The sequence below is a fragment of the Phyllobates terribilis genome, unplaced genomic scaffold, assembly GCF_046119375.1.
Source record: "Phyllobates terribilis strain yellow unplaced genomic scaffold, ASM4611937v1 Scaffold_169__1_contigs__length_4117513, whole genome shotgun sequence".
NCBI lineage: Eukaryota > Metazoa > Chordata > Amphibia > Anura > Dendrobatidae > Phyllobates > Phyllobates terribilis.
Window position 1 is genome coordinate 2997727 of NW_027362929.1, and position 13883 is coordinate 3011609.

At 45.6% G+C, this 13883-nt stretch overlaps 10 non-coding genes and 1 pseudogene across 10 annotated transcripts; all 11 read right to left on the reverse strand.

Moving 5' to 3' along the window:
• Positions 1-856: 856 nt before the first annotated feature.
• On the reverse strand, positions 857-1047 carry LOC141209257 (U2 spliceosomal RNA). The gene has a single exon (XR_012279457.1). It is a non-coding gene; the product is annotated as a U2 spliceosomal RNA (small nuclear RNA).
• A 1122-nt stretch (positions 1048-2169) lies between these two features.
• Positions 2170-2360, reverse strand: LOC141209258 (U2 spliceosomal RNA). The gene has a single exon (XR_012279458.1). It is a non-coding gene; the product is annotated as a U2 spliceosomal RNA (small nuclear RNA).
• Positions 2361-3482: 1122 nt separating this feature from the next.
• LOC141209259 (U2 spliceosomal RNA) lies at positions 3483-3673 on the reverse strand. Its single transcript, XR_012279459.1, has one exon. It is a non-coding gene; the product is annotated as a U2 spliceosomal RNA (small nuclear RNA).
• Positions 3674-4795: 1122 nt separating this feature from the next.
• LOC141209260 (U2 spliceosomal RNA) lies at positions 4796-4986 on the reverse strand. The gene has a single exon (XR_012279460.1). It is a non-coding gene; the product is annotated as a U2 spliceosomal RNA (small nuclear RNA).
• Positions 4987-6108: 1122 nt separating this feature from the next.
• LOC141209262 (U2 spliceosomal RNA) lies at positions 6109-6299 on the reverse strand. Its single transcript, XR_012279462.1, has one exon. It is a non-coding gene; the product is annotated as a U2 spliceosomal RNA (small nuclear RNA).
• Positions 6300-7421: 1122 nt separating this feature from the next.
• LOC141210572 (U2 spliceosomal RNA) lies at positions 7422-7610 on the reverse strand. The gene has a single exon (XR_012280728.1). It is a non-coding gene; the product is annotated as a U2 spliceosomal RNA (small nuclear RNA).
• Positions 7611-8134: 524 nt separating this feature from the next.
• Positions 8135-8250, reverse strand: LOC141210770 (U2 spliceosomal RNA; annotated as a pseudogene).
• Positions 8251-9363: 1113 nt separating this feature from the next.
• On the reverse strand, positions 9364-9554 carry LOC141209264 (U2 spliceosomal RNA). Its single transcript, XR_012279463.1, has one exon. It is a non-coding gene; the product is annotated as a U2 spliceosomal RNA (small nuclear RNA).
• A 1120-nt stretch (positions 9555-10674) lies between these two features.
• LOC141209265 (U2 spliceosomal RNA) lies at positions 10675-10865 on the reverse strand. Its single transcript, XR_012279464.1, has one exon. It is a non-coding gene; the product is annotated as a U2 spliceosomal RNA (small nuclear RNA).
• Positions 10866-11985: 1120 nt separating this feature from the next.
• Positions 11986-12176, reverse strand: LOC141209266 (U2 spliceosomal RNA). The gene has a single exon (XR_012279465.1). It is a non-coding gene; the product is annotated as a U2 spliceosomal RNA (small nuclear RNA).
• Positions 12177-13297: 1121 nt separating this feature from the next.
• Positions 13298-13488, reverse strand: LOC141209963 (U2 spliceosomal RNA). Its single transcript, XR_012280147.1, has one exon. It is a non-coding gene; the product is annotated as a U2 spliceosomal RNA (small nuclear RNA).
• Between the last annotated feature and the right edge of the window lie 395 nt (positions 13489-13883).

Below are 13883 nucleotides of genomic sequence, written 5' to 3' on the forward strand. Positions count from 1 at the left end.
GGGGGGTGGAACGAGCAGCTGTCTACCCTTAGCAGGAGGGTTGCTGATTAATTACCTCTCCTGCTGCTGCTGCTGCTGGCTGTCCAGCAGCAGACTGAAGGTGGCTGCTGCTGTGCGCAGGTATATAAAGGCTCAGAGCCTATTATGACATGCGCAGCCAGCGTTCCATTGCCACATTCCGTCTACTGCAGGCGGGATACCTGGATGGCTGAATGTCACTGAGAAGCTCACAGAGACCGCCATAAGCAACAGTTTAAAAGAATGCCACAGACTAATCAACCAAACTTTTTGGGTTGGTTTCTCTTTTATAGTCTGCAGGCATTAAATGAAAGAAGTCAGTGTTCCAGCAGAGGGAGACAACGTTTCAGAAAAGGCATTGTAGCAAACCAAAAAAGAAATTTTAAGCGCAGCAGAGTAACCAGCTCACATACCTGTTAGCTCAGGTGAGTTTAAAAGGCTGCTGTTGATAACAAGGGCATTTGCTAAATAGATGGTGTGTGTGCAACAATATACTGAAAGGTCAATTATATTGTGCAGCTTATCTCACCACCTGTAGTTATTTAGGTGAAAGCTCCAAAATGCTTGCCTAATATGTCTGTTTATCCAAAAGGAAGTATAGAGGGAGAGCTAGATAGATAGCATTGCATTACATTACATTACATGGCAATGCAATGCACAGTTGCTGAAGTTGAACCAAAATGAGCTTGTCATCTGGCTTCTGCAACTTTTAACATGAAAAATGCAATGAGGAGAAGAAAAGCAAAGCCAAAGAGTCCATCCCAAAATCCGACAAACAAGCAAAATGAACAAAAAGCATTGAATTCAATTCTTTCTGATTTTAGAAACTGCATTAAAGAAGGGGTGCACCGGTCCTGGAGATACTGCAATACCAGGTCAATGCGTGGAGTGGACAGAGCAAGCTCTTTTTCCATCTCCCTGTTCTAAAAATCCATTTAATATATGGTCCCCAGATAGGGGACGTATCAGATATTAAACTGATAAGAACAGATACTACACTTGATCTTAGCCAAAAGGCCGAGAAGCGATAACCAGAATTGGTTTCCGACTACGGTGCCACCCAAGGATTCTGAAAAGTCCATTTGTGGAGATGGCCACCTGGACTCCCGTTAAGAAGACATGCTGTCAACCTCTAGATCCCTCACATGCCTGCACTTTTCGGCTTGCTGCTGCTGCAATCCACGCGTTTTAGATCTGCATAACTCCACCTCTTTTAGCAAAGTACCCTCAACCCCCGGCTGTTCCCACCCGCCTCAACACCGTTGGAAGGGAGGAGAACCAATTAAGGCGGGAAGGGGGGGTGGAACGAGCAGCTGTCTACCCTTAGCAGGAGGGTTGCTGATTAATTACCTCTCCTGCTGCTGCTGCTGCTGGCTGTCCAGCAGCAGACTGAAGGGGGCTGCTGCTGTGCGCAGGTATATAAAGGCTCAGAGCCTATTATGACACGCGCAGCCAGCGTTCCATTGCCACATTCCGTCTACTGCAGGCGGGATACCTGGATGGCTGAATGTCACTGAGAAGCTCACAGAGACCGCCATAAGCAACAGTTTAAAAGAATGCCACAGACTAATCAACCAAACTTTTTGGGTTGGTTTCTCTTTTATAGTCTGCAGGCATTAAATGAAAGAAGTCAGTGTTCCAGCAGAGGGAGACAACGTTTCAGAAAAGGCATTGTAGCAAACCAAAAAAGAAATTTTAAGCGCAGCAGAGTAACCAGCTCACATACCTGTTAGCTCAGGTGAGTTTAAAAGGCTGCTGTTGATAACAAGGGCATTTGCTAAATAGATGGTGTGTGTGCAACAATATACTGAAAGGTCAATTATATTGTGCAGCTTATCTCACCACCTGTAGTTATTTAGGTGAAAGCTCCAAAATGCTTGCCTAATATGTCTGTTTATCCAAAAGGAAGTATAGAGGGAGAGCTAGATAGATAGCATTGCATTACATTACATTACATGGCAATGCAATGCACAGTTGCTGAAGTTGAACCAAAATGAGCTTGTCATCTGGCTTCTGCAACTTTTAACATGAAAAATGCAATGAGGAGAAGAAAAGCAAAGCCAAAGAGTCCATCCCAAAATCCGACAAACAAGCAAAATGAACAAAAAGCATTGAATTCAATTCTTTCTGATTTTAGAAACTGCATTAAAGAAGGGGTGCACCGGTCCTGGAGATACTGCAATACCAGGTCAATGCGTGGAGTGGACAGAGCAAGCTCTTTTTCCATCTCCCTGTTCTAAAAATCCATTTAATATATGGTCCCCAGATAGGGGACGTATCAGATATTAAACTGATAAGAACAGATACTACACTTGATCTTAGCCAAAAGGCCGAGAAGCGATAACCAGAATTGGTTTCCGACTACGGTGCCACCCAAGGATTCTGAAAAGTCCATTTGTGGAGATGGCCACCTGGACTCCCGTTAAGAAGACATGCTGTCAACCTCTAGATCCCTCACATGCCTGCACTTTTCGGCTTGCTGCTGCTGCAATCCACGCGTTTTAGATCTGCATAACTCCACCTCTTTTAGCAAAGTACCCTCAACCCCCGGCTGTTCCCACCCGCCTCAACACCGTTGGAAGGGAGGAGAACCAATTAAGGCGGGAAGGGGGGGTGGAACGAGCAGCTGTCTACCCTTAGCAGGAGGGTTGCTGATTAATTACCTCTCCTGCTGCTGCTGCTGCTGGCTGTCCAGCAGCAGACTGAAGGGGGCTGCTGCTGTGCGCAGGTATATAAAGGCTCAGAGCCTATTATGACACGCGCAGCCAGCGTTCCATTGCCACATTCCGTCTACTGCAGGCGGGATACCTGGATGGCTGAATGTCACTGAGAAGCTCACAGAGACCGCCATAAGCAACAGTTTAAAAGAATGCCACAGACTAATCAACCAAACTTTTTGGGTTGGTTTCTCTTTTATAGTCTGCAGGCATTAAATGAAAGAAGTCAGTGTTCCAGCAGAGGGAGACAACGTTTCAGAAAAGGCATTGTAGCAAACCAAAAAAGAAATTTTAAGCGCAGCAGAGTAACCAGCTCACATACCTGTTAGCTCAGGTGAGTTTAAAAGGCTGCTGTTGATAACAAGGGCATTTGCTAAATAGATGGTGTGTGTGCAACAATATACTGAAAGGTCAATTATATTGTGCAGCTTATCTCACCACCTGTAGTTATTTAGGTGAAAGCTCCAAAATGCTTGCCTAATATGTCTGTTTATCCAAAAGGAAGTATAGAGGGAGAGCTAGATAGATAGCATTGCATTACATTACATTACATGGCAATGCAATGCACAGTTGCTGAAGTTGAACCAAAATGAGCTTGTCATCTGGCTTCTGCAACTTTTAACATGAAAAATGCAATGAGGAGAAGAAAAGCAAAGCCAAAGAGTCCATCCCAAAATCCGACAAACAAGCAAAATGAACAAAAAGCATTGAATTCAATTCTTTCTGATTTTAGAAACTGCATTAAAGAAGGGGTGCACCGGTCCTGGAGATACTGCAATACCAGGTCAATGCGTGGAGTGGACAGAGCAAGCTCTTTTTCCATCTCCCTGTTCTAAAAATCCATTTAATATATGGTCCCCAGATAGGGGACGTATCAGATATTAAACTGATAAGAACAGATACTACACTTGATCTTAGCCAAAAGGCCGAGAAGCGATAACCAGAATTGGTTTCCGACTACGGTGCCACCCAAGGATTCTGAAAAGTCCATTTGTGGAGATGGCCACCTGGACTCCCGTTAAGAAGACATGCTGTCAACCTCTAGATCCCTCACATGCCTGCACTTTTCGGCTTGCTGCTGCTGCAATCCACGCGTTTTAGATCTGCATAACTCCACCTCTTTTAGCACAGTACCCTCAACCCCCGGCTGTTCCCACCCGCCTCAACACCGTTGGAAGGGAGGAGAACCAATTAAGGCGGGAAGGGGGGGTGGAACGAGCAGCTGTCTACCCTTAGCAGGAGGGTTGCTGATTAATTACCTCTCCTGCTGCTGCTGCTGCTGGCTGTCCAGCAGCAGACTGAAGGGGGCTGCTGCTGTGCGCAGGTATATAAAGGCTCAGAGCCTATTATGACACGCGCAGCCAGCGTTCCATTGCCACATTCCGTCTACTGCAGGCGGGATACCTGGATGGCTGAATGTCACTGAGAAGCTCACAGAGACCGCCATAAGCAACAGTTTAAAAGAATGCCACAGACTAATCAACCAAACTTTTTGGGTTGGTTTCTCTTTTATAGTCTGCAGGCATTAAATGAAAGAAGTCAGTGTTCCAGCAGAGGGAGACAACGTTTCAGAAAAGGCATTGTAGCAAACCAAAAAAGAAATTTTAAGCGCAGCAGAGTAACCAGCTCACATACCTGTTAGCTCAGGTGAGTTTAAAAGGCTGCTGTTGATAACAAGGGCATTTGCTAAATAGATGGTGTGTGTGCAACAATATACTGAAAGGTCAATTATATTGTGCAGCTTATCTCACCACCTGTAGTTATTTAGGTGAAAGCTCCAAAATGCTTGCCTAATATGTCTGTTTATCCAAAAGGAAGTATAGAGGGAGAGCTAGATAGATAGCATTGCATTACATTACATTACATGGCAATGCAATGCACAGTTGCTGAAGTTGAACCAAAATGAGCTTGTCATCTGGCTTCTGCAACTTTTAACATGAAAAATGCAATGAGGAGAAGAAAAGCAAAGCCAAAGAGTCCATCCCAAAATCCGACAAACAAGCAAAATGAACAAAAAGCATTGAATTCAATTCTTTCTGATTTTAGAAACTGCATTAAAGAAGGGGTGCACCGGTCCTGGAGATACTGCAATACCAGGTCAATGCGTGGAGTGGACAGAGCAAGCTCTTTTTCCATCTCCCTGTTCTAAAAATCCATTTAATATATGGTCCCCAGATAGGGGACGTATCAGATATTAAACTGATAAGAACAGATACTACACTTGATCTTAGCCAAAAGGCCGAGAAGCGATAACCAGAATTGGTTTCCGACTACGGTGCCACCCAAGGATTCTGAAAAGTCCATTTGTGGAGATGGCCACCTGGACTCCCGTTAAGAAGACATGCTGTCAACCTCTAGATCCCTCACATGCCTGCACTTTTCGGCTTGCTGCTGCTGCAATCCACGCGTTTTAGATCTGCATAACTCCACCTCTTTTAGCAAAGTACCCTCAACCCCCGGCTGTTCCCACCCGCCTCAACACCGTTGGAAGGGAGGAGAACCAATTAAGGCGGGAAGGGGGGGTGGAACGAGCAGCTGTCTACCCTTAGCAGGAGGGTTGCTGATTAATTACCTCTCCTGCTGCTGCTGCTGCTGGCTGTCCAGCAGCAGACTGAAGGGGGCTGCTGCTGTGCGCAGGTATATAAAGGCTCAGAGCCTATTATGACACGCGCAGCCAGCGTTCCATTGCCACATTCCGTCTACTGCAGGCGGGATACCTGGATGGCTGAATGTCACTGAGAAGCTCACAGAGACCGCCATAAGCAACAGTTTAAAAGAATGCCACAGACTAATCAACCAAACTTTTTGGGTTGGTTTCTCTTTTATAGTCTGCAGGCATTAAATGAAAGAAGTCAGTGTTCCAGCAGAGGGAGACAACGTTTCAGAAAAGGCATTGTAGCAAACCAAAAAAGAAATTTTAAGCGCAGCAGAGTAACCAGCTCACATACCTGTTAGCTCAGGTGAGTTTAAAAGGCTGCTGTTGATAACAAGGGCATTTGCTAAATAGATGGTGTGTGTGCAACAATATACTGAAAGGTCAATTATATTGTGCAGCTTATCTCACCACCTGTAGTTATTTAGGTGAAAGCTCCAAAATGCTTGCCTAATATGTCTGTTTATCCAAAAGGAAGTATAGAGGGAGAGCTAGATAGATAGCATTGCATTACATTACATTACATGGCAATGCAATGCACAGTTGCTGAAGTTGAACCAAAATGAGCTTGTCATCTGGCTTCTGCAACTTTTAACATGAAAAATGCAATGAGGAGAAGAAAAGCAAAGCCAAAGAGTCCATCCCAAAATCCGACAAACAAGCAAAATGAACAAAAAGCATTGAATTCAATTCTTTCTGATTTTAGAAACTGCATTAAAGAAGGGGTGCACCGGTCCTGGAGATACTGCAATACCAGGTCAATGCGTGGAGTGGACAGAGCAAGCTCTTTTTCCATCTCCCTGTTCTAAAAATCCATTTAATATATGGTCCCCAGATAGGGGACGTATCAGATATTAAACTGATAAGAACAGATACTACACTTGATCTTAGCCAAAAGGCCGAGAAGCGATAACCAGAATTGGTTTCCGACTACGGTGCCACCCAAGGATTCTGAAAAGTCCATTTGTGGAGATGGCCACCTGGACTCCCGTTAAGAAGACATGCTGTCAACCTCTAGATCCCTCACATGCCTGCACTTTTCGGCTTGCTGCTGCTGCAATCCACGCGTTTTAGATCTGCATAACTCCACCTCTTTTAGCACAGTACCCTCAACCCCCGGCTGTTCCCACCCGCCTCAACACCGTTGGAAGGGAGGAGAACCAATTAAGGCGGGAAGGGGGGGTGGAACGAGCAGCTGTCTACCCTTAGCAGGAGGGTTGCTGATTAATTACCTCTCCTGCTGCTGCTGCTGCTGGCTGTCCAGCAGCAGACTGAAGGGGGCTGCTGCTGTGCGCAGGTATATAAAGGCTCAGAGCCTATTATGACACGCGCAGCCAGCGTTCCATTGCCACATTCCGTCTACTGCAGGCGGGATACCTGGATGGCTGAATGTCACTGAGAAGCTCACAGAGACCGCCATAAGCAACAGTTTAAAAGAATGCCACAGACTAATCAACCAAACTTTTTGGGTTGGTTTCTCTTTTATAGTCTGCAGGCATTAAATGAAAGAAGTCAGTGTTCCAGCAGAGGGAGACAACGTTTCAGAAAAGGCATTGTAGCAAACCAAAAAAGAAATTTTAAGCGCAGCAGAGTAACCAGCTCACATACCTGTTAGCTCAGGTGAGTTTAAAAGGCTGCTGTTGATAACAAGGGCATTTGCTAAATAGATGGTGTGTGTGCAACAATATACTGAAAGGTCAATTATATTGTGCAGCTTATCTCACCACCTGTAGTTATTTAGGTGAAAGCTCCAAAATGCTTGCCTAATATGTCTGTTTATCCAAAAGGAAGTATAGAGGGAGAGCTAGATAGATAGCATTGCATTACATTACATTACATGGCAATGCAATGCACAGTTGCTGAAGTTGAACCAAAATGAGCTTGTCATCTGGCTTCTGCAACTTTTAACATGAAAAATGCAATGAGGAGAAGAAAAGCAAAGCCAAAGAGTCCATCCCAAAATCCGACAAACAAGCAAAATGAACAAAAAGCATTGAATTCAATTCTTTCTGATTTTAGAAACTGCATTAAAGAAGGGGTGCACCGGTCCTGGAGATACTGCAATACCAGGTCAATGCGTGGAGTGGACAGAGCAAGCTCTTTTTCCATCTCCCTGTTCTAAAAATCCATTTAATATATGGTCCCCAGATAGGGGACGTATCAGATATTAAACTGATAAGAACAGATTTTTGATTGAATGATTGAAGCTGCATCCAAGGCACTGAAAAATGTGACCGAAGTCACACCAAAACAGCGCACGAGGCGAGGATTCATGTGGACCCTTCCCGGAGGAGAGGGTCCCCAATAAACCATCCCCATCCCTCTGAGCCAGAAGGCCACAGCGAGGGTCAGGGATCTCCGATGCTCTCCCTAGCCGAAGCCGGAGAAGAGCCGTTTTCGTGCTCCCAGCTTCCATCTAGGCTGCCACCCTAGTGGAGCTGGAGCCTGTGTTGGTTTCTCAGCCCAAAGCTGACCGGACCTCCGACCGGGTTTATAAAAATTCCCCTTCCTAGCCCGGAGGCCAGGAATAGGGGGGGTTGCTCAGAAAGTATGATTGGCAAAGGTGCGGCGTGCTACGAAGCCAAGTCTTTCTGGGGTTCCCAGTCCCAGTAAGCTTGGACTCCCAACAGGGCGCCTACTCCTGGGGCACATTGCTCCAAAGCCCTCACACTTACCCAGCCTAGTGACTTCGATCCTGGAGGGCCATGTTTTCCATCAGATAACTCTATGAGCCACCTGGCGTACTAACAAGTGCACCAAACCAGTGTGTAATATGCATCAATTTACTAGGGCAGCCCAAGGACAAAACTGCCTTTTCAAAAGATACTACACTTGATCTTAGCCAAAAGGCCGAGAAGCGATAACCAGAATTGGTTTCCGACTACGGTGCCACCCAAGGATTCTGAAAAGTCCATTTGTGGAGATGGCCACCTGGACTCCCGTTAAGAAGACATGCTGTCAACCTCTAGATCCCTCACATGCCTGCACTTTTCGGCTTGCTGCTGCTGCAATCCACGCGTTTTAGATCTGCATAACTCCACCTCTTTTAGCACAGTACCCTCAACCCCCGGCTGTTCCCACCCGCCTCAACACCGTTGGAAGGGAGGAGAACCAATTAAGGCGGGGGGGGGGTGCAACGAGCAGCTGTCTACCCTTAGCAGGAGGGTTGCTGATTAATTACCTCTCCTGCTGCTGCTGGCTGTCCAGCAGCAGACTGAAGGTGGCTGCTGCTGTGCGCAGGTATATAAAGGCTCAGAGCCTATTATGACACGCGCAGCCAGCGTTCCATTGCCACATTCCGTCTACTGCAGGCGGGATACCTGGATGGCTGAATGTCACTGAGAAGCTCACAGAGACCGCCATAAGCAACAGTTTAAAAGAATGCCACAGACTAATCAACCAAAAATTTGGGTTGGTTTCTCTTTTATAGTCTTCAGGCATTAAATGAAAGAAGTCAGTGTTCCAGCAGAGGGAGACAACGTTTCAGAAAAGGCATTGTAGCAAACCAAAAAAGAAATTTTAAGCGCAGCAGAGTAACCAGCTCACATACCTGTTAGCTCAGGTGAGTTTAAAAGGCTGCTGTTGATAACAAGGGCATTTGCTAAATAGATGGTGTGTGTGCAACAATATACTGAAAGGTCAATTATATTGTGCAGCTTATCTCACCACCTGTAGTTATTTAGGTGAAAGCTCCAAAATGCTTGCCTAATATGTCTGTTTATCCAAAAGGAAGTATAGAGGGAGAGCTAGATAGATAGCATTGCATTACATTACATTACATGGCAATGCAATGCACAGTTGCTGAAGTTGAACCAAAATGAGCTTGTCATCTGGCTTCTGCAACTTTTAACATGAAAAATCCAATGAGGAGAAGAAAAGCAAAGCCAAAGAGTCCATCCCAAAATCCGACAAACAAGCAAAATGAACAAAAAGCATTGAATTCAATTCTTTCTGATTTTAGAAACTGCATTAAAGAAGGGGTGCACCGGTCCTGGAGATACTGCAATACCAGGTCAATGCGTGGAGTGGACAGAGCAAGCTCTTTTTCCATCTCCCTGTTCTAAAAATCCATTTAATATATGGTCCCCAGATAGGGGACGTATCAGATATTAAACTGATAAGAACAGATACTACACTTGATCTTAGCCAAAAGGCCGAGAAGCGATAACCAGAATTGGTTTCCGACTACGGTGCCACCCAAGGATTCTGAAAAGTCCATTTGTGGAGATGGCCACCTGGACTCCCGTTAAGAAGACATGCTGTCAACCTCTAGATCCCTCACATGCCTGCACTTTTCGGCTTGCTGCTGCTGCAATCCACGCGTTTTAGATCTGCATAACTCCACCTCTTTTAGCACAGTACCCTCAACCCCCGGCTGTTCCCACCCGCCTCAACACCGTTGGAGGGGAGGAGAACCAATTAAGGCGGGGGGGTGGTGGAACGAGCAGCTGTCTACCCTTAGCAGGAGGGTTGCTGATTAATTACCTCTCCTGCTGCTGCTGCTGCTGGCTGTCCAGCAGCAGACTGAAGGTGGCTGCTGCTGTGCGCAGGTATATAAAGGCTCAGAGCCTATTATGACACGCGCAGCCAGCGTTCCATTGCCACATTCCGTCTACTGCAGGCGGGATACCTGGATGGCTGAATGTCACTGAGAAGCTCACAGAGACCGCCATAAGCAACAGTTTAAAAGAATGCCACAGACTAATCAACCAAACTTTTTGGGTTGGTTTCTCTTTTATAGTCTGCAGGCATTAAATGAAAGAAGTCAGTGTTCCAGCAGAGGGAGACAACGTTTCAGAAAAGGCATTGTAGCAAACCAAAAAAGAAATTTTAAGCGCAGCAGAGTAACCAGCTCACATACCTGTTAGCTCAGGTGAGTTTAAAAGGCTGCTGTTGATAACAAGGGCATTTGCTAAATAGATGGTGTGTGTGCAACAATATACTGAAAGGTCAATTATATTGTGCAGCTTATCTCACCACCTGTAGTTATTTAGGTGAAAGCTCCAAAATGCTTGCCTAATATGTCTGTTTATCCAAAAGGAAGTATAGAGGGAGAGCTAGATAGATAGCATTGCATTACATTACATTACATGGCAATGCAATGCACAGTTGCTGAAGTTGAACCAAAATGAGCTTGTCATCTGGCTTCTGCAACTTTTAACATGAAAAATCCAATGAGGAGAAGAAAAGCAAAGCCAAAGAGTCCATCCCAAAATCCGACAAACAAGCAAAATGAACAAAAAGCATTGAATTCAATTCTTTCTGATTTTAGAAACTGCATTAAAGAAGGGGTGCACCGGTCCTGGAGATACTGCAATACCAGGTCAATGCGTGGAGTGGACAGAGCAAGCTCTTTTTCCATCTCCCTGTTCTAAAAATCCATTTAATATATGGTCCCCAGATAGGGGACGTATCAGATATTAAACTGATAAGAACAGATACTACACTTGATCTTAGCCAAAAGGCCGAGAAGCGATAACCAGAATTGGTTTCCGACTACGGTGCCACCCAAGGATTCTGAAAAGTCCATTTGTGGAGATGGCCACCTGGACTCCCGTTAAGAAGACATGCTGTCAACCTCTAGATCCCTCACATGCCTGCACTTTTCGGCTTGCTGCTGCTGCAATCCACGCGTTTTAGATCTGCATAACTCCACCTCTTTTAGCACAGTACCCTTAACCCCCGGCTGTTCCCACCCGCCTCAACACCGTTGGAAGGGAGGAGAACCAATTAAGGCGGGGGGGGGGTGGAACGAGCAGCTGTCTACCCTTAGCAGGAGGGTTGCTGATTAATTACCTCTCCTGCTGCTGCTGCTGCTGGCTGTCCAGCAGCAGACTGAAGGTGGCTGCTGCTGTGCGCAGGTATATAAAGGCTCAGAGCCTATTATGACACGCGCAGCCAGCGTTCCATTGCCACATTCCGTCTACTGCAGGCGGGATACCTGGATGGCTGAATGTCACTGAGAAGCTCACAGAGACCGCCATAAGCAACAGTTTAAAAGAATGCCACAGACTAATCAACCAAACTTTTTGGGTTGGTTTCTCTTTTATAGTCTGCAGGCATTAAATGAAAGAAGTCAGTGTTCCAGCAGAGGGAGACAACGTTTCAGAAAAGGCATTGTAGCAAACCAAAAAAGAAATTTTAAGCGCAGCAGAGTAACCAGCTCACATACCTGTTAGCTCAGGTGAGTTTAAAAGGCTGCTGTTGATAACAAGGGCATTTGCTAAATAGATGGTGTGTGTGCAACAATATACTGAAAGGTCAATTATATTGTGCAGCTTATCTCACCACCTGTAGTTATTTAGGTGAAAGCTCCAAAATGCTTGCCTAATATGTCTGTTTATCCAAAAGGAAGTATAGAGGGAGAGCTAGATAGATAGCATTGCATTACATTACATTACATGGCAATGCAATGCACAGTTGCTGAAGTTGAACCAAAATGAGCTTGTCATCTGGCTTCTGCAACTTTTAACATGAAAAATCCAATGAGGAGAAGAAAAGCAAAGCCAAAGAGTCCATCCCAAAATCTGACAAACAAGCAAAATGAACAAAAAGCATTGAATTCAATTCTTTCTGATTTTAGAAACTGCATTAAAGAAGGGGTGCACCGGTCCTGGAGATACTGCAATACCAGGTCAATGCGTGGAGTGGACAGAGCAAGCTCTTTTTCCATCTCCCTGTTCTAAAAATCCATTTAATATATGGTCCCCAGATAGGGGACGTATCAGATATTAAACTGATAAGAACAGATACTACACTTGATCTTAGCCAAAAGGCCGAGAAGCGATAACCAGAATTGGTTTCCGACTACGGTGCCACCCAAGGATTCTGAAAAGTCCATTTGTGGAGATGGCCACCTGGACTCCCGTTAAGAAGACATGCTGTCAACCTCTAGATCCCTCACATGCCTGCACTTTTCGGCTTGCTGCTGCTGCAATCCACGCGTTTTAGATCTGCATAACTCCACCTCTTTTAGCACAGTACCCTCAACCCCCGGCTGTTCCCACCCGCCTCAACACCGTTGGAAGGGAGGAGAACCAATTAAGGCGGGGGGGGGGGTGGAACGAGCAGCTGTCTACCCTTAGCAGGAGGGTTGCTGATTAATTACCTCTCCTGCTGCTGCTGCTGCTGGCTGTCCAGCAGCAGACTGAAGGTGGCTGCTGCTGTGCGCAGGTATATAAAGGCTCAGAGCCTATTATGACACGCGCAGCCAGCGTTCCATTGCCACATTCCGTCTACTGCAGGCGGGATACCTGGATGGCTGAATGTCACTGAGAAGCTCACAGAGACCGCCATAAGCAACAGTTTAAAAGAATGCCACAGACTAATCAACCAAACTTTTTGGGTTGGTTTCTCTTTTATAGTCTGCAGGCATTAAATGAAAGAAGTCAGTGTTCCAGCAGAGGCAGACAACGTTTCAGAAAAGGCATTGTAGCAAACCAAAAAAGAAATTTTAAGCGCAGCAGAGTAACCAGCTCACATACCTGTTAGCTCAGGTGAGTTTAAAAGGCTGCTGTTGATAACAAGGGCATTTGCTAAATAGATGGTGTGTGTGCAACAATATACTGAAAGGTCAATTATATTGTGCAGCTTATCTCACCACCTGTAGTTATTTAGGTGAAAGCTCCAAAATGCTTGCCTAATATGTCTGTTTATCCAAAAGGAAGTATAGAGGGAGAGCTAGATAGATAGCATTGCATTACATTACATTACATGGCAATGCAATGCACAGTTGCTGAAGTTGAACCAAAATGAGCTTGTCATCTGGCTTCTGCAACTTTTAACATGAAAAATCCAATGAGGAGAAGAAAAGCAAAGCCAAAGAGTCCATCCCAAAATCTGACAAACAAGCAAAATGAACAAAAAGCATTGAATTCAATTCTTTCTGATTTTAGAAACTGCATTAAAGAAGGGGTGCACCGGTCCTGGAGATACTGCAATACCAGGTCAATGCGTGGAGTGGACAGAGCAAGCTCTTTTTCCATCTCCCTGTTCTAAAAATCCATTTAATATACGGTCCCCAGATAGGGGACGTATCAGATATTAAACTGATAAGAACAGATACTACACTTGATCTTAGCCAAAAGGCCGAGAAGCGATAACCAGAATTGGTTTCCGACTACGGTGCCACCCAAGGATTCTGAAAAGTCCATTTGTGGAGATGGCCACCTGGACTCCCGTTAAGAAGACATGCTGTCAACCTCTAGATCCCTCACATGCCTGCACTTTTCGGCTTGCTGCTGCTGCAATCCACGCGTTTTAGATCTGCATAACTCCACCTCTTTTAGCACAGTACCCTTAACCCCCGGCTGTTCCCACCCGCCTCAACACCGTTGGAAGGGAGGAGAACCAATTAAGGCGGGGGGGGGGTGGAACGAGCAGCTGTCTACCCTTAGCAGGAGGGTTGCTGATTAATTACCTCTCCTGCTGCTGCTGCTGCTGGCTGTCCAGCAGCAGACTGAAGGTGGCTGCTGCTGTGCGCAGGTATATAAAGG